This window comes from Bos indicus, chromosome 21 (assembly GCF_029378745.1).
Source record: "Bos indicus isolate NIAB-ARS_2022 breed Sahiwal x Tharparkar chromosome 21, NIAB-ARS_B.indTharparkar_mat_pri_1.0, whole genome shotgun sequence".
Classification (NCBI taxonomy): Eukaryota; Metazoa; Chordata; class Mammalia; order Artiodactyla; family Bovidae; genus Bos; species Bos indicus.
In genome coordinates, this window is record NC_091780.1 from 9,457,980 (window position 1) to 9,481,677 (window position 23,698).

Sequence of the window (23,698 nt, forward strand, 5' to 3'; positions counted from 1 at the left end):
CGAGGTAGCAAAGGGTTGGACATGATTGCACATGGCATACTACACTAACTACACTGCGTTACAATGTGACACAATATGGACTAACTACACTGCATTACAGTACGAAGCACATGCTGGAAAGGCTTGATTTCCACTACAATTTTTCCATTTGCTATATAACAATTATCTGTATAATGTGATTAGCACATGATTAATATGGGCTTCTAAGTCTTAATAATATGCATTTAAATTTTATTTTTAAACTTTACAAATTTTATCACATATCATTAGATATTTTGGGAAGTCCCAATGGCTCAAGAGGTAAAGAGTCTGCCTGCAGTGCTGGAGACCTGGGTTCGATCCCTGGGTCGGGAAGATACCCTGGAGGAGGAAATGGCAACCCACTCCAGTACTCTTGCTTGGAAAATTCCATGGACGGAGGAGCTTGCTAGGCTATAGTCCATGAGGTTGCAAAGAGTTGGACACGACTGAGAAACTTCACTTTTACTTTTTTTAGATATTTATTTTATGAGCTATAATATATCTTAATTGTATTTTTGACACACATTAGTCAGCAAGAGTCAGACACGACTGAGCGACTTCCCCTTAACTTTTCCCTTTCATGCATTGGAGAAGGAATGGCAACCCACTCCAGTGTTCTTGCCTGGAGAATCCCAGGGACGGGGGTGCCTGGTGGAAGGCCATCTATGGGGGTCGCATGGAGTCGGACACGACTGGGGTGACTTAGCAGCAGCAACAGCAGATAACTATGGGATTCCCTGGTGGCTTGGATGGTAAAGAATCTGCCTGCAACGTGGGAGATCTGGGTTTGATCCCTGGGTTGGGAAGATCCCCTGGAGGAGGGCATGGCAGCCCAGTCCAGTATTATTGCCTGGAGATACCCCATGGACAGAGGGGCCTGGAGAGCTACAGTCCATGGGGTTGCAAAGAGTCAGACAGGACTGAGCGATTGAGCACTGCACAGTACAGACGACTATGAATTTAGAGTGAGCAATTGACAGAAACTTAAGGAGTCTTTCATTTGATCACAGAGATATAATTTAATCATTCACTGCAGATTCAAAGTTATGAACGTCACTGGAAAAAAAAAGTTCATAAGCATTAATTAACTTTCAGGTCGCATTGTTTATAGAGATATTTTATAATATTCAGTTAAAAATTTCATATTAATTCTGTCCATACTTGATAACAATAATGAGATTCCCAACTGTCTGGTTACATTCAACTGAGAAATTTTGGAGTTTCAATCATGTAGTAGTCATTGATCATTCTAAGCACTATCACGAATTTTATCTCACATTTTCTTCTCAATTTCACATTTTCTCCCCATGAAAATTTCCATTTTGCAAGTGTTTGAACTCTGCTTCTGAGACTTTAAGAAACTTGCCTCCAAAGATTGAAATATGCATATGCCTGATTGACAGTGGAAGTGGGCAACTGACCTGGCCTCCTGATCATGACACCTATGACTTCAAACTTCTCAACATATCTCCTTTCCTACTGTGTTTTGAATAATTGGCCATCATTATTATGTCCACTCAGCACATTACAAAAATCTAGAGCTCTAGCCACTGTAAACCTATGTATACATATTAATTTACTTTTAATCAGATTTGAGGCTTTCTAAAGGCTGCATCATTTTTAAGACTTCATTTTATTTTTTTTAGATCAGTCTTGGTTTCACAGCACAGTTGAGCAGAAAGTACAGAGATTCCCTGTACCCCCCTGGCCCTACACATGCATAGCCTCCCCTTCTCTCATCATCCCTCACCAGAGTGACAAATGTGTTACCGCTGATGGACATGTATTGGCACATCATAATCACCCCTAGTTGGTAGTTTACGTTAGGTAGGGTTCACTCTTGGTTTTGAATATTCTCTAGGTTTGTACAAACACATGTTGGCACGAGTCCATCACTAAACTACCACACAGTGCTTTCATCGCCCTGACAACTCCCCGTGCACCACCAGTTTAACAGCCACTGGTCTTTCTACCGTCTCCATGGTTTTTGCCTTTTCTGTAATGTCATACAGTTATAAACATACAGTATGTGGCCTTTTCAAATTAAGCTTGTGTAATTTTTAATCCCTCCAGGATTTTGTTTTTCAGGCTTTGATGGCTCTAGAATATATTTTCATGCTAACCGTTGAGGATGCAAGACATGAACATAATCTTTTTACAATGTGCAGTAGCCGGCATAGTGATAGTTATTCATTGTTGCTAGACATATATGATCCAAAGTTATATGACCGTCTATCAGCAACAGCAGAGAAGAGATTTCTGCACCAAAAAAGAGGTGATTCTTTTAGACTTGGATATTTTTGAGATCCTTCTAACTTTAGAACTATACGTCTATAAGAAGGAACATTAAAATTTTTCCTTCATTAATTCTTTAATAAAACTTATATATTTATGTATCCAATGAAGCCTTTTCCAAAGATTCAGTTTAAATTTTATGCTACTGACTGCATTTTCCAGTAGAAGTTTGGATACTTAAAAATTTTAGTCTCCATTTATTTGTCTGACATAGAAGCACTAAATGACTCTGAATGAAGGCAGAACAAACTTCTACAGCAAATCGATAATAGACCCATTTAAAAGATCATTTCTGTGTCTTTATTTCTTTCAATTTAATTTTAAGAATTGTTATTTAATAATTATCTTTGTATCAAAGAAATGGTATATGTCAATTCAATGATGAATTTCCACCAACAAGAAGGCAAATATTAGAATATATCCTTTGAATATACTCTTGAATTATACATGCTTATCAACTGCCTTTACTGTGGTTTTAATCAGTCATTTTGTAATTCTTTTGTTCGTTTTTCTTGGAAGTTACTCAATCTGCTTTTAAAATTTGAATATTTTGCTTCAATGTGAAAAACAAAATGAGGAAAATACTTCTTTCAATTTGAAACAAGGTACTTGCTTGTTCAGAAAGCACCTTTTAAAAATATGATAGAGGAGGAGGAGCTAAGATGGCAGAGGAGTAGGATGGGGAGAACACTTTCTCCCCCACAAATTCATCAAAAGAACATTTAAACGCTGAGTAAATTCCACAAAACAACTTCTGAATGCCGGCAGAGGACATCAAGCACCCAGAAAAGCAACCCAAGTCTTCGAAAGGAGGTAGGAAAAAATATAAAAGACAAAAAAAGAGACAAAAGAGGGAGGGACGGAGTTCTGTCCCGGGAAGGGAGTCTTAAAAATAGAGAAGTTTCCAAACATCAGGAAACCTTCTCACTGCCGAATCTGTGCCGAGCCTTGGAAGCACAGAGGGCAACATAACAGGGAGGAAAAATAAATAAACAATTAAAACCCGCACATTGCGAGCCCTACAGTAACTCCCCCAATGGAGAAGCAGCGCAGACGCCTGCATCCGCCATTAGCAAGCGGGGGCTGGGCAGGGAGGTGCGGCGCGGGCTGCATCACAAGGATCTGGCCTGAATACCCCAAGGACTATCTGAGCGAAATAATTTAGGCTAGCAAACCAGACTGTGGGATATCTACCACTCGAAAAGCCAGCCCTAACCTAAGACACTGCCAGGCCCGCGCACGGAACAAAGGACTGAACAGAGATAGCCAGCGGCAGGCCATCCCCCTCCGGTGATAGGCAGCCAGAGCTGGAAGGGGACAATCGCAGCCCCAGAGAGACATTATTGATAAAACTGTAAGCAGGCTTCTTTGCTAACTAAAACTTCTTGGGGGTCTGGATAGTCAACATCTGCCTGAGAAGGTGTGCCAGTGCACACCTAGATAACCGAGCGGCAAGGAGGCGATAAGTCGCAGCAATCGCGCACGCCAAACACCTCATCACCTGAGCTGCTCAGATCTGGGAAGGGCACAAAACACAGGCCCAACAGAGTCTGTGCCTCTGAGGACTACCCGAGTGCCTGAACCTGAGCGGCTTGGACTTGGAAGTGCAGGCAGCCCAGGGCTGGCCACGGATGGTTCCCGGCAGAGCAACCTAGAGCCTGAGCAGCGTGGGCAGGGAGGCTACACGCGCCATGAACGGGGGGCAGACCCAGTGTGGCTAAGCCACTGCGAGCACATGCCAGAGTTATTTGTTTGCAGCATCCCTCCCTACCTCCCCTCAGTGCGACTGAACAAGTGAGCGTAAAAAAAAAAAAAAAAAAAGTGTCCTCCACCGTCCCCTTTGCTTCAGGGTGGAAACCAGACACTGAAGAGACCAGCAAACAGAAGAAGCTATAACAGAGGGAACCGCCTTGGAAGCTACAGGCAATAGATTAAAACCCTGTGGTTAGTACCAACTACATAGGAAGGGGCCTATAGATCTTGAGAAATATAAATCGGACCAATGAACTAGCCAAAAATGAACTGAACCCACAATACTCACAACAAAACAGAAAAAAGTCCTAGATATATTTTTACTATTTTTACGATCATTCTTTCTTTTTTTTTTTTAAATTTTTTTTAATTAAAAAAAATTTTTAAGTCCTCTATTATTCCATTAATTTTCACTTTTATAACTGATTACTTTGAAAAAAAAAAAAGAAGACCCTATTTTTTTTTAAAAGCAAACTTCATATATACATTTTTTATAATTTTTTGACCTTGTTTTTTTTTTTTTTTTCCTTCTTTTCTTTAACATTGTATTTTTGAAATTCCAAACTCTACTCTAGATTTATAATTTTAGCTTTTTGGTATTTGTTATCAATTTTGTACCTATAGTTTTTTTTTTATAATTTCTGTGACCCTTTTTCTCTTCTTCTTTTAAATAACATTGTATATCTGAAATTCCAAACGCAACTCTAGATTTTTAATTTATGCTTTTTGGTATTTACTATCAATTTTGTACCTGTATTTTCTTTATAATTTATGCAACTTTGTTTGTTCTTGTTTGTTTGTTTTTTTTTTCTCTCTGTCTTTCTTTTTCTTCTTTTTTTAACATTGTATTTTTGAAATTCCAAACTCTACTCTAGACTTTTAACTTTTGCTTTTTGGTATTAGTTACCAATTTTTTACCTATATTTTCTTTATAATTTTCACGACCTTGTTTTTGTTTGTTCATTTTTTCTCTCTTTCTTTTCCTTCTTTTCTTTAACATTGTATTTTTGAAATTCCAAACTCTACTCTAGATTTTTAATTCTTGCTTTTATATATTTGTTACCAATTTTGTACCTTTAAGAACCCAATCTTCAGTACCCATTTTTCACTAGGGAGCGAGATTACTGGCTTAACTGCTCTCTCTCCCTTTGGACTCTCCTTTTTCTCCACCAGGTCGCCTGTGTCTCCTCCCTAACCCCTCTCTACTCTATCCAACTCTGTGAATTTCTTTGTGTTCCAGACGGTGGAGAACACTTAGGGAACTGATTACTGGCTGGATCTGTCTCCCTCCTTTTTATTCCCCCATTTTATCCTCCTGGCCACCTCTGTCACCTTCCTCCTCTTCTCAGTATAACTCCGTGAACATCTCTGAGTGGTCCAGTTGTGTAGTGCACATAAGGAAGAGATTACTGGATAGCCCACTCTCTCCTCTACTGATTCCACCTCATCTCATTCAGGTCACCTCTAACTCCCTCCTCCCTCTTCTCTTCTCCATATAACGCTGTGAACCTCTCTGGGTGACCCTCACGGTAGAGAAACTTTTCATCTTTAACGTAGATGTTTTATCAATGGTGCTGTATAGAAGGAGAAGTTTTGAAACTACTGTAAAAATAAGACTGATAACTGGAAGCAGGAGGCTTAAGTCCAAACCCTGACTCCAGCGAGCTCCTGACTCCAAGGAACATTAATTCATAGGAGCTCATCAAATGCCTCCATACCTGACTGAAACCAAGCACCACACAAGGGCCAACAAGTTTCAGGGCAAGACATACCAAGCAAATTCTCCAGCAACAAGGAACACAGGCCTGAGCTCCAAGATACAGGCAGCCCAAAGTCACCCCAAAACCATAGACATCCCATAACTCATTACTGGACATTTCATTGCACTCCAGAGAGAAGAAATACAGCTCCACCCACCAGAACATGGACACAAGCTTCCCTAACCAAGAAACCTTGACAAGCCACCTGTACAAACACACACAGAGCGAGGAAACACCACAATAAAGAGAACTCTACAAACTGCCAGAATACAGAAAGGACACCCTAAACTCAGCAATTTAAACAAGATGAAGAGACAGAGGAATGCCCAGCATATAAAGAAACAGGATAAATGCCCACCAAACCAAACAAAAGAAGAAGAGATAGGGAATCTACCTGATAAAGAATTCCAAATAATGACAGTGAAATTGATCCAAAATCATGAAATCAAAATGGAATCACAGATAAATAGCCTGGAGACAAAGATTGAGAAGACGCAAGAAAGGTTTAACAAGGACCTAGAAGAAATAAAAGAGAGTCAATATATAATGAATAATGCAATAAATGAAATTAAAAACACTCTGGAGGCAACAAATAGTAGAATAACAGAGGCAGAAGATAGGATTAGTGAATTAGAAGATAGAATGGTAGAAATAAATGAATCAGAGAGGATAAAAGAAAAACGAATTAAAAGAAATGAGGACAATCTCAGAGACCTCCAGGACAATATTAAACGCTACAACATTCGAATCATAGGGGTCCCAGAAGAAGAAGACAAAAAGAAAGACCATGAGAAAATACTTGAAGAGATAATAGTTGAAAACTTCCCTAAAATGGGGAAGGAAATAATCACCCACGTCCAAGAAACCCAGAGAGTCCCAAACAGGATAAACCCAAGGCGAAACACCCCAAGACACATATTAATCAAATTAACAAAGATCAAACACAAAGAACAAATATTAAAAGCAGCAAGGGAAAAACAACAAATAACACACAAGGAATTTCCCATAAGGATAACAGCTGCTCTTTCAATAGAAACTCTTCAAGCCAGGAGGGAATGGCAAGACATACTTAAAGTGATGAAAGAAAATAACCTACAGCCCAGATTATTGTACCCAGCAAGGATCTCATTTAAATATGAAGGAGAAATCAAAAGCTTTTCAGACAAGCAAAAGCTGAGAGAATTCAGCACCATCAAACCAGCTTTCCAACAAACACTAAAGGATATTCTCTAGACAGGAAACACAAAAATGGTGTATAAAATCGAACCCAAACAATAAAGTAAATGGCAACGGGATCATACTTATCAGTAATTACCTTAAACGTAAATGGGTTGAATGCCCCAACCAAAAGACAAAGACTGGCTGAATGGATACAAAAACAAGACCCCTACATATGTTGTCTACAAGAGACCCACCTCAAAACAGGGGACACATACAGACTGAAAGTGAAGGGCTGGAAAAAGATTTTCCATGCAAATAGGGACCAAAAGAAAGCAGGAGTAGCAATACTTATATCAGATAAAATAGACTTTAAAACAAAGGCTATGAAAAGAGACAAAGATGGTCACTACATAATGATCAAAGGATCAATTCAAGAAGAAGATATAACAATTATAAATATATATGCACCCAACACGGGAGCGCCGCAATATGTAAGACAAATGCTAACAAGTATGAAAGGAGAAATTAACAATAACACAATAATAGTGGGAGACTTTAATACCCCACTCACACCTATGGATAGATCAACTAAACAGAAAATTAACAAGGAAACACAAACGTTAAACGATACAATAGACCAGTTAGACCTAATTGATATCTATAGGACATTTCATCCCAAAACAATGAATTTCACCTTTTTCTCAAGCACACATGGAACCTTCTCCAGGATAGATCACATCCTGGGCCATAAATCTAGCCTTGGTAAATTCAAAAAAATAGAAATCATTCCAAGCATCTTTTCTGATGACAATGCAGTAAAATTAGATCTCAATTACAGGAGAAAAACTATTAAAAATTCCAACATGTGGAAGCTGAACAACACACTGCTGAATAACCAACAAATCACAGAAGAAATCAAAAAAGAAATCAAAATTTACATAGAAACTAATGAAAATGAAAACGCAACAACCCAAAACCTATGGGACACTTTAAAAGCAGTCCTAAGGGGAAAGTTCATAGCAATACAGGCACACCTCAAGAAATAAGAAAAAAGTCAAATAAATAACCTAACCCTACACCTAAAGCAACTAGAAAAGGAAGAAATGAAGAACCCCAGGGTTAGTAGAGGGAAAGAAATCTTAAAAATTAGGGCAGAAATAAATGCAAAAGAAACAAAAGAGACCATAGCAAAAATCAACAAAGCCAAAAGCTGGTTCTTTAAGAAGATAAATAAAATTGACAAGCCATTAGCCAGACTCATCAAGAAACAAAGGGAGAAAAATCAAATCAATAAAATTAGAAATGAAAATGGAGAGATCACAACAGACAATACAGAAATACAAAGGATCATAAGAGACTACTATCAACAATTATATGCCAATAAAATGGACAACGTGGAAGAAATGGACAAAATTCTTAGAAAAGTACAACTTTCCAAAACTGGACCAGGAAGAAATAGAAAATCTTAACAAACACATCACAAGCACGGAAATTGAAACTGTAATCAAAAATCTTCCAGCAAACAAAAGCCCCGGTCCAGACGGCTTCACAGCTGAATTCTACCAAAAATTTAGAGAAGAGCTAACACCTATCCTGCTCAAACTCTTCCAGAAAATTGCAGAGGAAGGTAAAGTTCCAAACTCATTCTATGAGGCCACCATCACCCTAATACTAAAACCTGACAAAGATCCCACAAAAAAGAAAACTACAGGCCAATATCACTGATGAACATAGATGCAAAAATCCTTAACAAAATTCTAGCAATCAGAATCCAACAACACATTAAAAAGATCATACGCCATGACCAAGTGGGCTTTATCCCAGGGATGCAAGGTGTCTCCAATATCCGCAAATCAATCAATGTAATACACCACATTAACAAATTGAAAAATAAAAACCATATGATTATCTCAATAGATGCAGAGAAAGCCTTTGACAAAAGTCAACATCCATTTATGATAAAAACTCTCCAGAAAGCAGGAATAGAAGGAACATACCTCAACATAATAAAAGCTATATATGACAAACCCACAGCACACATTATCCTCAATGGTGAAAAATTGAAAGCATTTCCTCTAAAGTCAGGAACAAGACAAGGGTGCCCACTTTCACCATTACTATTCAACATAGTTTTGGAAGTTTTGGCCACAGCAATCAGAGCAGAAAAAGAAATAAAAGGAATCCAAATTGGAAAAGAAGAAGTAAAACTCTCACTGTTTGCAGATGACATGATCCTCTACATAGAAAACCGTAAAGACTCCACCAGAAAATTACTAGAACTAATCAATGATTATAGTAAAGTTGCAGGATATAAAATCAACACACAGAAATCCCTTGCATTCCTATACACTAATAATGAGAAAACAGAAAGAGAAATTAAGGAAACAATTCCATTCACCATTGCAATGGAAAGGATAAAATACTTAGGAATATATCTACCTAAAGAAACTAAAGACCTATATACAGAAAACTATAAAACACTGGTGAAAGAATTCAAAGAGGACACCAATAGATGGAGAAATATATCATGTTCATGGATTGGAAGAATCAATATAGTGAAAATGAGTATACTACCCAAAGCAATTTATAGATTCAATGCAATCCCTATCAAGCTACCAACGGTATTCTTCACAGAGCTAGAACAAATAATTTCACAATTTGTATGGAAATACAAAAAACCTCGAATAGCCAAAGCGATCTTGAGAAAGAAGAATGGAACTGGAGGAATCAACCTACTTGACTTCAGGCTCTATTACAAAGCCACAGTCATCAAGACAGTATGGTACTGGCACAAAGACAGAAACATTGATCAATGGAACAAAATAGAAAGCCCAGAGATAAATCCACGCACATATGGACACCTTATCTTTGACAAAGGAAGCAAGAATATACAATGGATTAAAGACAATCTCTTTAACAAGTGGTGCTGGGAAAACTGGTCAACCACTTGTAAAAGAATGAAACTAGAACACTTTCTAACACCATACACAAAAATAAACTCAAAATGGATTAAAGATCTCAACGTAAGACCAGAAACTATAAAACTCCTAGAGGAGAACATAGGCAAACACTCTCTGACATACATCACAGCAGGATCCTCTATGACCCACCTCCCAGAATATTGGGAATAAAAACAAAAATAAACAAATGAGACCTAATTAAACTTAAATGCTTCTGCACAACAAAAGAAACTATTAGCAAGGTGAAAAGGCAGCCTCAGAATGGGAGAAAATAATAGCAAATTAAGCAACTGACAAACAACTAATCTCAAAAATATACAAGCAACTCCTACAGCTCAACTCCAGAAAAATAAATGACCCAATCAAAAAATGGGCCAAAGAACTAAATAGACATTTCTCCAAAGAAAACATACAAATGGCTAACAAACACATGAAAAGATGCTCAACATCACTCATTATCAGAGAAATGCAAATCAAAACCACTACGAGGTACCATTTCACGCCAGTCAGAAAGGCTGGTATCCAAAAGTCTACAAGCAATAAATGCTGGAGAGGGTGTGGAGAAAAGGGAACCCTCTTACACTGTTGGTGGGAATGCAAACTAGTACAGCCAATGTGGAGAACAGTGTGGAGATTCCTTAAAAAACTGGAAATAGAACTGCCTTATAACCCAGCAATCCCACTGCTGGGCATACACACTGAGGAAACCAGAAGGGAAAGAGACACGTGTACCCCAATGTTCATCGCAGCACTGTTTATAATAGCCAGGACATGGAAGCAACCTAGATGCCCATCAACAGATGAATGGATAAGAAAGCAGTGGTACATATACACAATGGAGTATTACTCAGCCATTAAAAAGAATACATTTGAATCAATTTTAATGAGGTGGATGAAACTGGAACCTATTATACAGAGTGAAGTAAGCCAGAAAGAAAAACACCAATACAGTATACTAACGCATATATATGGAATTTAGAAAGATGGTAACAATAACCCTGTGTACGAGACAGCAAAAGAGACACTGATGTATAGAACAGTCTTTTGGACTCTGTGGGAGAGGGAGAGGGTGGGGAGATTTGGGCGAATGGCATTGAAACATGTATAATATCATGTATGAAACAAGTCGCCAGTCCAGGTTCGATGCATGATATTGGATGCTTGGGGCTGGTGCACTGGGACGACCCAGAAGGAGGATATGGGGAGGGAGGAAGGAGGAGGGTTCAGGATGGGAAGCACGGGTATACCTGTGGTGGATTCATTTCTATGTTTGGCAAAACTAATACAATATTTTAAAGTTTAAAAATAAAATAAATTAAAAAAAATAAAAATATGATAGAGTAATTAAATACTTATTATGATATTGATGATTGGAGGAAGGGCTGTAGTCTATCTAGGTGTTATTGCACATCGAGTAGATTGACACAGTTGCTAGACTGATAGTCCTCATATGATTTAAAAGTTAAAACCATTATGATAGCTTTGCGTGGGTGGCTAACTAGCAACCATTAGAAAGGCTTCTCCACTCTGCACAGACCCAATGAGTAAGGCAGTCTTACTTTAGGAAAGGAAAACAAAACAATCAATCAGTCAAAGAAGCAAAAATCCTTCAAGTATGTTACAAAAGCATCTTGTCACTGAACCCAGTTTGGGCTGATCCTACTCATAAGCCAGTACTTTGAGGGGCAAGTGTCAATACAAAGGAAAGGTGCTTTAGTTAGAAAAGCTGGCAATCTGGAGAGAAGGTGGACTTGTGTCCAGAGACCAATTTCAAAGATTCTGCTCAGTCAAGACAGTTTTTAAAGTGGATAATGGGGGTGGGGGAGAGTCTCAGGGAATCACTGAGGTGGGGGTCGGGGCTTGGTTTTACATCCTTCTCCATCGCATGTAGACTAGCTGACTCTCAGTTCAGATATTACACTGCCTGAGTGATCTGCCCGCAGGACTGCTTAGTGGGGCTGTTGAGGGCAGGGAGTTAGTCTTTTTTTTTTAACCACTTAATTCTTTAGTCTTACTTCTTTTTATCTAGAAAAAGAATCAAGTTAGAAAAGGCATGATGTGTACTAAGGAGAGCATAAGTTGGGAGCTAGATTAAATTGCCTACTGATCTCATTCGTATAATTAGATTCTTTTAAGGTTAGAAGGGAACAGAAATGAGCAAACAGAAAAGGGGCAAAAGATCTGCTTTCAATTGTTCCTTTCAAATGATGTTTTCCTTTGTTAGTCAAATTTACCTAAAACCTTTGATGTAATAATTGACTTGTTTATTGAAAAGTAAGTTGAGTAACTGAAGCCACTGATTTAGGAAGAATGTTTTCCCACCTCTTTCAGCTAAGGGAAAAATGCAAATTGAGTAGAAATCACAGTGTATCCTTAGCACCTCTGTTGACCCAGAATAGTTCCTATTTCATTGAATAAGTAAAAAATTAATCAATTAAAACATGTTGTGGAATTCTTGATTAATTAGAAAATGCCTTCAGTACATTTCATCTTTCAATGTCATCAATTTCACTTCAATTCATGGCCATGTTTATCTGTAGAACATCTACTACATGAAAGGCTTCTCATTTTGTGTCACAGTGAACATAAGAATAAATGAGACCCAGTCCTTGACCTCAAGGAGCTTACTGATAGCATTTTTGTTTTTCTTTCAAAAGGTGTAGTCAATATTGAAAAAAACCTGAATTCTACTGGAAAAAAAATGCAGCTGTAATTGTAGGGTAGAGTCTCTGGACTCATGAGTTTGCAACATGTTTATTTTGTGAGTTCATTGTTATTAAATAGAACATTTGATATTTATTTTGTGATGAGAATCTTCAGGGCATTGCCTGCCTTTGGAAATCTCATTTTCAAATGTGGCCGCCTGATTTCCAATGTCCAGATGGATCCTGACTATATGCCAAGTAGTGTTTAGGGACCATGAAATTCATGAGGACTATTACTTCTGGCAATATTTTCAGGGGGGGGAAAAAAAAAAAACCTTGACCAAAAATAAACCTCATCTTTTGCCTTTATCGGACATTCTGAGTCACCAGCAAAAAGTTTTAAGTGTCTGATCTGAATGCGTGAGGATACCAGATGAACCCTAGGTCCCTTCTTGCTTCACCTTTTGAGAATGAATGCCCCCTCCCTTGTCCATTGTTTAAGGTATTTTGCTTGCATGGAGCTGCGGGGGTACTGCTCTCTCCTTGCTGCCTCTCCTCCATTTATGCTCCATACATCCGTGTTTGGTTTGGTGTGAACCAGCCACTCTGCTAGGCTGAACTTGTACTGTATTTCAAAAACATGCTAGCTTTACAGTAATGTGATTAGATTCTCAAATCTATCTAGGTATATATACAGACACTTTACATCTGAATCCCTCTTCCCTGACACACAAACACATACATATGCCATTTCTCCTCCAAGTTAATCGAACTGAAAGGGTTGACTAGGGAGTAAATGCAACACTATGGAAGGAATGTCTGGCCCTTGGAACACACCGAAAAGAAAGACTGCTCATTCACATGAGAAGTGGGATGAATCCCCAGAGAATTACATTTCAAGCAACAGTTCATCCATTACCATTATTCGTCTTGAATCTTTATTTCCTGTTCCTTTTGTATTTTTTTCCTGGGTTATTTTCTCACTTGCAATGAAAATAAACAGAGAAACAATGAATGTAGATATAATGTAATATTTTTCTAATGTTTTCAATTAAGCAGCAGCTGCTGTTACCAAGCTGTCATCTCTGTTGCTATGGGGGTTTCGTGTATGTGCCAGTCAGTGTGGGACTGGTTACTTTGATATACTCATTCTATTGCTAGCTCTGTAGTACAGAATCTCTGTTAATATTGTTAACCTAATGGAGTTCTGAAAGGGCTGCCATCTTCTCTATTAAATCTACCTGTAGTTGGCAGTTCAAGACCTCATCATGTGAAACTACCCCATGTGTCAGTTGAGACTTACAGGACAAGGGGAATCCAAGACCTAAGGTTGTTGGTGTTTTGAGATCCAGAGTCTGCCATGCTGCCTTGGTTTCCCTAGTATAACTGAGTACAGCATAGTTGGAAGGTCCCTACAGTAAAGGTAGTTCACATTTTTCAGAGTACAGTGTATGACAGTTCATACTTCATGCTTGGAGGGCTGCCCTACAGGAATGAACCTCCCAGAGAACAGATATAATTCAAGAGTTAAACTTCATTGTTTCAGGACTTGGCACAAAGTCTAGTATACCAGAAGTGTTGGAAAAGATCTTTGCTGCATGAATTTATTGAATGAATTTTGTATTATAACTTTCAGCTTCTTTGAAATGCTGCTGCTGCTGCTGATGCTGCTGCTGCTGCTAAGTTGCTTCAGTCGTGTCTGACTCTGTGCAACCCCATAGATGGCAGCCCACCAGGCTCCCCTGTCCCTGAGATTCTCCAGAGTAAAGTAATTTTCTCCCCATCCTCAGTATCTTGCCCCTTCATCTACATGTATAAAATCCAAAGTAGCAAAATGCTACATTTATGAAAAGATAGATTTTTTTTTTTTTTCCTTTGGCCTGGGCTTTATACCCCCAAGTCCCACAGCCCATTTCAAAACTGACTCAAAGGTATCTCTTTCCCACCCCACAGTAAAGTGAGTGCCCCTGGGTTTTGAGGGTGCAGATTTAATATCTGAAAGCCGGTCTGTTTTGTCTTTAGGTTGAATAAACTAACCACCGTAAAGCTTCAAATAAAAGACTGGGAGATAGAATTGCTCAGTCACCCAGCTTTGCAACTCCATGGACCATAGCCCGCCAGGCTCCTCTGTCCATGGAATTTCCCAGCAAGAATACTGGAGTGGGTGGCCATGCCCTCCTCTAGCGGACCTTCCCGACCCAGGGATCAAACATGTCTCCTGCGTTGCAGGTGGATTCTTTACCGTTGAACCCCGGGGGAATCCTGATAGACCTTACACTTGACATCTATTTGTGGCTGGCTTGCCGTCTCATTGGGAACAGGAATTATGCCTTATGCTTCTTTTTTTGCCCCATGCTGTCTTGCATACAACAGAAGCTCAGTAAATACACTCATTGTGTGAGATTAGGGAAGAGATTGTGTTGGTACCTCCCACACTATCCTAGTTTTATTTGTGGCCATAGAGGCTAACATTGCTCCAGACTTCTCAGCCTTAACCCTGGCCATTGAAAAATGGCCTTTATGCTTTTTGCAAAGTTTTCTTTCTGTTTCAAAGCACTTGAAGATCTAATATAATTTTATCCTTGGAACAAATCTTACGTCTATGAGTGTTTTATGAACAAGTTGCTTTATTGATAGACTGGGGCTAGGACTTAGGTTTCCTGAATGTGCAGGAGGCTGTGAGTGACAAATCAACTTTTGCTGTGATAAGGCACACTTCTGGAGCTGTTTGTTAGTGAAAAATAACCTGCAGCTTTTCCTGGATACAATTTTCTTTCAGCCACACTATTCTGTTATTTGTTCCTAATATTTTTGCACCTTTCTTTAGTTAGCTCTATGTCACCTGTGTCTTCTATTTATGCCTGCATGCATATAATCATTAAGAAAAGTGATTGGTTTAAGTATCTCTTTCTAACTATAGGTAAATAAATATAGGTATATAACTATATCGGAGAAGGCAATGGCACCCCACTCCAGGACTCTTGCCTGGAAAATCCCATGGACGGAGGAGCCTGGTAGGCTGCAGTCCATGGGGTCTCGAAGAGTCAGACACAACTGAGTGACTTCACTTTCACTTTTCACTTTCATGCATTGGAGAAGGAAATGGCAACTCACTCCAGTGTTCTTGCCTAGAGAATCCCAGGGCTGGTGGAGCCTGGTGGGCTGCCGTCTATGGGTTGCACAGAGTTGGACACGACTGAATGACGAAGAAAAGTGATTGGTTTAAGTATCTCTTTCTAACTATAGGTAAATAAATATAGGTATACAACTATATGGGCTTCCCAGCTGTCACTCGTGGTAAAAAATTCACCTGCAAATTCAGGATACTTAAGAAACTCAGGTTCAGTCCCTGGGTTGGGAAGATCCCCTGGAGGAGGGCATGGCAACCCACTCCAGTATTACTGTCTGGAGAATCCTGTGAACAGAGGAGCCTGGTGGGCTACAGTCCATGGGGCTGCAAAGAGTCAGACAGGACTGGAACAACTTAGCATGCACTTACACATACACGCACATAGCTATGTAACTATAGATAAATGTTATTAGAGATATAACTAAAGGAAAACAAATGTTACAGATTAAATCTCTCTGTTATTACATTTTAATGTATTAGATTCACTTTTGAATTTAAGTCTGCCCTATTCTGCTGCAAAGTACTAGAGTGAATATGAAGAGAAGAGAAGGAGAATGAATTGCAACTTGAGATAAGCTGAACATAGCTGGGTCCCAGGTTCACCACCTATTAATCTGTGATAATGAGCTAGATCTCTTAGTTTTAAGTTTTCCCTTCTGTAAAATCAGAATGATCCTATTGTTTCCTTACTTTGTGGAACTAGGAAAGCAGAAGAAAGAATATTGTAAACATTGTCTGTAGAATATAAAGCCCTGTATAAATATAATGTCATATCTTATATTTTCTGTCTTCTTTCCATCCAGTTGCATAGTGAGAAGTTAGGGGTGGTCCTAAAAAATTCCTATGATCAATGAAAGGTGAGCCAAAGCAGGACACATGCAGAAGATTTAAAATCCAGTTAGTGATTCTTTACCCCTTTTAATCTGCATGGTGTCTAGCAATGTCCCAGATGGTGGATACTCCTTCATCTCGGGACAAAGCTTCATCTCACAATAAGTGGTGACTTCCTGTAGTGCTAAGTTATAGGTTGTTAGATTGCTTTCAAAGTCAGCTGGGAGACTGAGGTCATTCATTAGCAATGTCTGTCATGAGTGAGAAAAGTCATCTAATACAAATTCCATTGTATTCAAGAAGCAGAAGTCCGCACCCTTCTTATTAAAAATGAGAACCTGGGACCCAGAGAAGATCAGTGACTTGTCTAAGTTTACACAGCCAGACAAGGGTTAAGTTGGAATATTAGTGTTTATTTCTTATTTGGGCTGCCTGCTTCCATTAGAATATAGATGTTGTTTAGAAGATGTATATACAATGGGATATTGTTGTTATTCAGTAGCAAAGTCAGGTCCAACTCTCTGTTGCGACCCCATAGATGGCAATATGCCAGGCTTCCCTGTCCTTCACTTTCTCTGGAGTTTGCTTCAACTCATGTCCATTGAGTTGGTGATGCCATTCTCATCCTCTCATCCTTTTCTCCTCGTGCCTTCAGTCTTTCCCAGCATAAGGGTCTTTTCCAATTAGTTGGCTCTTCATATCAAATGGACAAAGTATTGGAGCTTCAGCTTCAGCCTCAATCTTTCCATTTAATATTCACAATTGATTTCCATTAGGACTGACTGGTTTGATCTCCTTACTGTCCAAGGGACTCTCAAGAGTCTTCTCCAGCACCATAATTCAAAAGCATCAATTCTTCGGTGCTCAGCCTTTTTTACACTCCAACTCTCACATCTGTATATGACTACTGGAAAAAACATAGCTTTAAGGAGTATGTCAAGGCTGTATATTGTCACCCTGTTTACTTAACTTATATGCAGAGTACATCATGAGAAATGCTGGACTGGAAGAAACACAAGCTGGGATCAAGATTGCCGGGAGAAATATCAATAACCTCAGATATGTAGATGACACCACCCTTATGGCAGAAAGTGAAGAGGAACTCAAAAGCCTCTTGATGAAAGTGAAAATGGAGAGTGAAAAAGTTGGCTTAAAGCTCAACATTCGGAAAACGAAGATCATGGCATCTGGTCCCACCACTTCATGGGAAATAGATGGGGAAACAGTGGAAACAGTGTCAGACTTTATTTTTCTGGGCTCCAAAATCACTACAGATGGTGACTGCAGCCATGAAATTAAAAGACGCTTACTCCTTGGAAGGAAAGTTATGACCAACCTAGATAGCATATTCAAAAGCAGAGACGTTACTTTGCCAACAAAGGTCCATCTTGTCAAGGCTATGGTTTTTCCAGTGGTCATGTATGGATGTGAGAGTTGGACTGTGAAGAAGGCTGAGCGCCGAAGAATGGATGTTTTGAACTGTGGTGTTGGAGAAGACTCCTGAGAGTCCCTTGGACTGCAAGGAGATCCAACCAGTCCATCCTAAAGGAGATCAGCCCTGGGTGTTCATTGGAAGGACTGATGCTAAAGCTGAAACTCCAATACTTTGGCCACCTCATGTGAAGAGTTGACTCATTGGAAAAGACTCTGATGCTGGGAGGTATTGGGGGCAAGAGGAGAAGGGGATGACAGAGGATGAGATGGCTGGATGGCATCACTGACTCAATGGACGTGAGTCTGAGTGAACTCCGGGAGTTGGTGATGGACAGGGAGGCCTGGCGTGCTGCGATTCATGGGGTTGCAAAGAGTGGACACGACTGAGCGACTGGTCTGATCTGATACAGACTTTGTCAGCAAAGTGAAGACTTTGCTTTTTAACACACTGTCTAGGTTTATCAGAGCTTTTCTTCTAAGGAGTAAGCATCTTTTAATTTAATGGCTACAATCACCATTTGCAGTGATTTTGGAGCCCAATGAAAGAAAATCTCTCACTGCTTCCACTTTTCTTCCTTCTATTTGCCATGAAGTGATGGGATCAGATGCCATGATCTTAGTTTTCTAATTTTTAGTTTTAAGCCAGCTTTTTAATTTTCCTCTTTCACCCTCGTCAAGAAGCTCTTTAATTCCTCTCTACTTTCTGCCATTAGAGTGGTATCCTCTGCACATCTGAAGTTGTTGATATTTCTCCCAGCAATCTTGATTCCAGTAGAGTCATCCAGCCTGGGATTTCACGTCATGAATTCTGCATATAAGTTAAATAAGCAGAGTGAAAATATAGTCTTGTCGTACTCCTTTCTCAGTTTTGAGCCAGTCAGCTGTTCCATGTCTGGTTCTAAATGCTGCTTCTTTACTCTTTACTTCTTTACTTACCTGTCTCCCGAGAAATATTCAGGTTTCTCGGGAGACAGGTAAGGTGGTCTGGTATTCCCACCTCTTTAAGAATTTTCTACAGTTTGCTGTGATCCACTCAGTCAAAGGCTTTAGCTTAGTTAATGAAGCAGAAGTAGATGTTTTTTTTCTGAAACTCCCTTGCTTTCTCCATGATCCAGTGAATGTTGGCAATTTGATCTCGTGTTCCTCTGCCTCTTTGAAACCCAGATTGTACATCTGGAATTTCTCAGTTCACATACTGCTGAAGCCTAGATTGAAGAATTTTGAGCATAATCTTACTAGCATGTGAAATGAGTGCAATTGTAAGGTAGTTTGAACATTCTTTGGCATTGCTCTTCTTTGGGATTGGAATGAAAACTGGCTTTTCCAGTCCTGTGGCCACTGTTGGGTTTTGCAAATTTGCTGACCTATTAAGTGCAACACTTTAATAACATTGCATTTTAGGATTTTAAATAGATTTGGTGGAATTCTGTCACCTCCACTAGCTTTGTTCATAGCAATGCTTCCTAAGTACGACTTGACTTCACACTCCAGGATGTCTGGTTCTAGGTGAATGACCATCTTGCCATCACTTCCTAATCTCTTCTGCTTCCATTAGGTCCTTACTGTTTCTGTCCTTTATTGTAGTCATCCTTGCACGAAATGTCCTCTTGGTATCTCCAATTTTATTGAAGAGATCTCTAGTCTTTCCCATCCTACTGTTTCCCTCTACTTCTTTGCATTGTTCATTTAAGACCTTATTTCTCCCTGCTCTTCTCTGGATCTCTGCATTCAGCTGAGTATGCCTTTCTCTTTCTCTCTTGCCTTTCACTTCTCTTCTTTCCTCAGCTATTCGTAAAGCCTCCTCAGACAACCACTTTGTCATCTTGTGTTTCTTTTACTTAAGGATAGTTTTGATCACTGCCTCTTATACAATGTTTTGAACCTCTGTCCATAGTTCTTCAAGAACTCTGTCTACAAAGGCTAACACCTTTAATCTATTTATCACCTCCACTGTATAATCATAAGAGATTTGACTTAGGTCATAGCTGAATGACCTAGTGGTTTTTGCTACTTTCTTCAATATCGTCCTAAATTTTACAAGAAGCTCATGATCTGAGCCACATTCAGCTCCAGGTCTTGTTTTTGCTGACTGCATAGAGCTTTTCCATCTTTGGCTACAAAGAAGTTAATCCATTTGATTAAGTTGGATTAAAAAAACCATAGCTTTGACTATATGGACCTTTGTCAGCTAAGTAATGCACATTTCTGCTGCTATACCAGATTCAGGAGGATACTCATAGTTGGCTAATTAAATGATTCTCTCTTCTGACCATTCTGGTTGCCTGTCTCAGAGACACTGGAAATTTGAAACAGCTGACTCAATGTATCATTAAGTAGTTTTCGTATACATTTTTTATAAGCTAAGACTTAAAAAAAAATTAAAACAGTACTATTATAAAACCTAGGGGAACCAATAATTTCTTACTATAATCAAACATCTTTCAGTGTCCATATGTCCTTAATTATATCATAATTTTTAGATTGGCTGGTTCAACCAAAGACATAGAGCTATGGATTTTCTCTCTTCTTTTTTTTTAAAATTGTGGTAAAAATACTTAACATGAGATCTACCCTCTTAACAAATTTTAAGTGTATAATGCAATATTATTAACTATAGGCACATGTTATGCAGCAGATATTCTAAAACTTACCCATCTTGCATAATTATGCAGCGAGCATGGATGGACCTTGAGGACATTCGGCTAAGTGACATCAGCCAGTCATAGAAGAACAAAGCCTGTGTGAGTCCACCTATATGAGGCGCAGAACACAGTCAAATATATAGAAGCAGAGCAGAATGGTGGTTGCTAGTGGCTGGGCAGAAGAAGAAATGAGAAATTGTATGATCTACTTTAGAGGTTTCTGTCCATGTATTTTTCCCTTGCAATTTATTTTTGATGAATCTGGCATTTTTTTCCTGTAAGGTTTTCCATATTCTGAACTTTGTTAATTTCATCTTTTTTCTCTCATATCTGTAGTTCCTGTCCATAGGTTTTTGGATCAGAGGATGATTAGATTCTGATTCAATTACTTAGCAAAAAATATTTCATAGGTAGTAAGTACCATGTATTTTCCATCAAGAAACATAATATCTAGGTTTGCGTGTGTGTGTGTGCATGTATGTGTGTTTGTGTGATATTTTGGGTCTACCTATTTATTTTAAAACTCCCTGTCAGCTCTTACCTAGGGATAAAATTATCCCTCTGAAGAGTAAGAGCCTCTAAGATCTCATAGCTAATAACCAGGTACTTTTCCAACCACGTAAGTGTTTGTGCCCATAACTAATTATAAAATTAGTTATGAAACTTCCCAGTAATTGAAAAGAATAATCATGTCAACGTACAAACCATGTTAATTCACTCACTGTACTCTTTTGCTAATGGTTAACAATTATAGATTAAAAATAAATAACAATGATAATGTAGAAAGTTATTTATTGAGTGCTCATTATAGTCCAGTGATTGTTCTAAGCTCTTTAGTAAATTTACATTTCCTTCCTTTTTAAGTCTGATAAAGTTTTAGCCAGGGTTTCTTCCCCTACTACTAAAGATTATAGGGTAACTACTATCAACCAGGCACAGGCCTAAGAACTGGATTTATAAAGGTTAAATCACTTACTCAAGGTCACAGACAGGATTTAAATTCTAGGCGATTCCTTCTGTCTGGCGGCAGTTATCAGGTGAGTCAGGTTGGGCACTTGCAAGTCCACCCAGGAGCTATGGAAGAAGCAGCACCCTGACGTAGCAGTGCAGTTTCTGCTTGCGGTGCAGGGCTGAGTTCTCCACCCACACGTGTCTGTCAGGGTCCCCTGAGCTCTTCATTTGCACAGGGCCCCCAGCACCACCCTGGCGACAAGGCACGCAGGCTGGCATACAAGGCCAAGAAAGGAGACGGCTTATTTTGGATTCGCGCATGATGCGGTGGCTGCAAACGCCCAGTTCCTAAGGGGGTCCCCTATGGCAAGTCTGTCCACGATGGTAACAGCCCATTCAAGTTTGGGCAGAAGCCTTCAGTTTGTTGTGGAGGAGCAAGCTGGGTGACTGTGGGGCCCTGGGTGTCCTGCATTCTTACTGTGTTGGCAAAGATTCTACCATACCAATACTTTGAGGTTATTCTCATTGATCCCTCCCGTGAAGCTATTAGAAGAAACCCTGACAGCCAGTGGATTACCAAGCTAGTCCGCAAGCACAGGGAGATGCTAGGCTAACATCTGCAGGCAGAAGGAGCCACGGCTTTGAAAAGGGCCGCGAGTTTCACCACTCCATCGTTCGTTCCTGCTTTGCAGCTTGGAGAAGGTGCAGGATGCTTCGGCTCCACCACTACCACTGATACTGTGTAGGTAATGTTTGTAAAATTCTTACATATAAGTAATTTAGGATATTCCTGTCTACTTAAAAGTGTTTTTTTTTTTTTTTAATGTGTTCATTAAAACTAATCTGCAGAATCATTGAAAGCATTGTCAAATTATGAAAGCCAAAGTGCAATAATGTTTGAAGACTTTATTGTTGGTGATGTTGGTATATCTTCTTCTAATAAGGGAAATGACTTTGCTTTTGTTTGGAAATTGGTATGTCTGTGTTTAAAATGCTATTTGGTGCAATAGGTGTAAAATAAATTCTACAAAAGGGGAGTGCAGAAACTAGCCACTAGATTTGTTGGTGCATGCAATGAAACTTATAGCTTTATTGGGGTGATGCAATGTTCTGCAGTTTCATGGAGTTTGGCAAGAACAAGATTTTTAAACTGAATTTTCCTTGGAAATATGAAGGATGTCCTGATCCTTTATCATGATCATATATAAAAAATAATGAAATTTGACTAAGGCCCACATATTTAGACTTAATTTAATATTCCATTTATGTAACCACTGCTTCCAAAAGGTGAAAAGTAAAGGTATGCCACCATACCTGGGCTGGGAAGATCCCCCGGAGAAGGGATAGGCTACCCACTCCAGGATTCTTGGGCTTCCCTTGTGGCTCAGCTGGTAAAAAATCCACCCGCAATATGGGAGACCTGGGTTCGATCCCTGTGTTGGGAAGGTCCCCTGGAGAAGGGAAAGGCTACCCACTCCAGTATTCTGGCCTGGAGAATTCCATGGACTGTATAGTCCTGGGGGTCACAAAGAGTTGGACACGACTGAGTGACTTTTGGAGAAGGCAATGGCAACCCACTCCGGTATTCTTGCCTGGAAAATCCCATGGGCAGAGGAGCCTGGTATGCTGCAGTCCATGGGGTCGCGAAGAGTCGGACACGACTGAGCGACTTCACTTTCACTTTTTACTTTCATGCATTGGAAAAGGAAATGGCAACCCACTCCACTATTCTTGCCTGGAGAATCCCAGGGACGGGGGAGCCTGGTGGGCTGCTGTTTCTGGGGTCGCACAGAGTCGGACACGACTGAAGTGACTTAGCAGCAGCAGTAGCAGCAGCAGCAGCAGAGTGACTTTCACTTTCACCATTTTAAAGAGAATTGAATAAACGTGTTACAGGTCAGTTCTCTTACAAATGAAACAACTCGGGGTTAACCTAAATTAAATTGCCTTGACCTCCATGGTACCACTGAAGTTCACATAAAAGGTGGAGTTCCGGGTTTAATCCCATGACTCTGGGATCTGTAGAATACTGAACTTCATGCAAATAGTCATTGTATTTATACTGGTCTACATTGACACTGATGGAAATTGAACATTAGGTGAATGAGAAGGGAAT

At 39.5% G+C, this 23,698-nt stretch overlaps 1 pseudogene; it reads left to right on the top strand.

Moving 5' to 3' along the window:
- The window catches only part of LOC109575131 (large ribosomal subunit protein eL15-like), a 54,002-nt pseudogene extending 31,684 nt beyond the window's left edge, over positions 1-22,318 (top strand).
- The last annotated feature ends 1,380 nt before the right edge of the window (positions 22,319-23,698 follow it).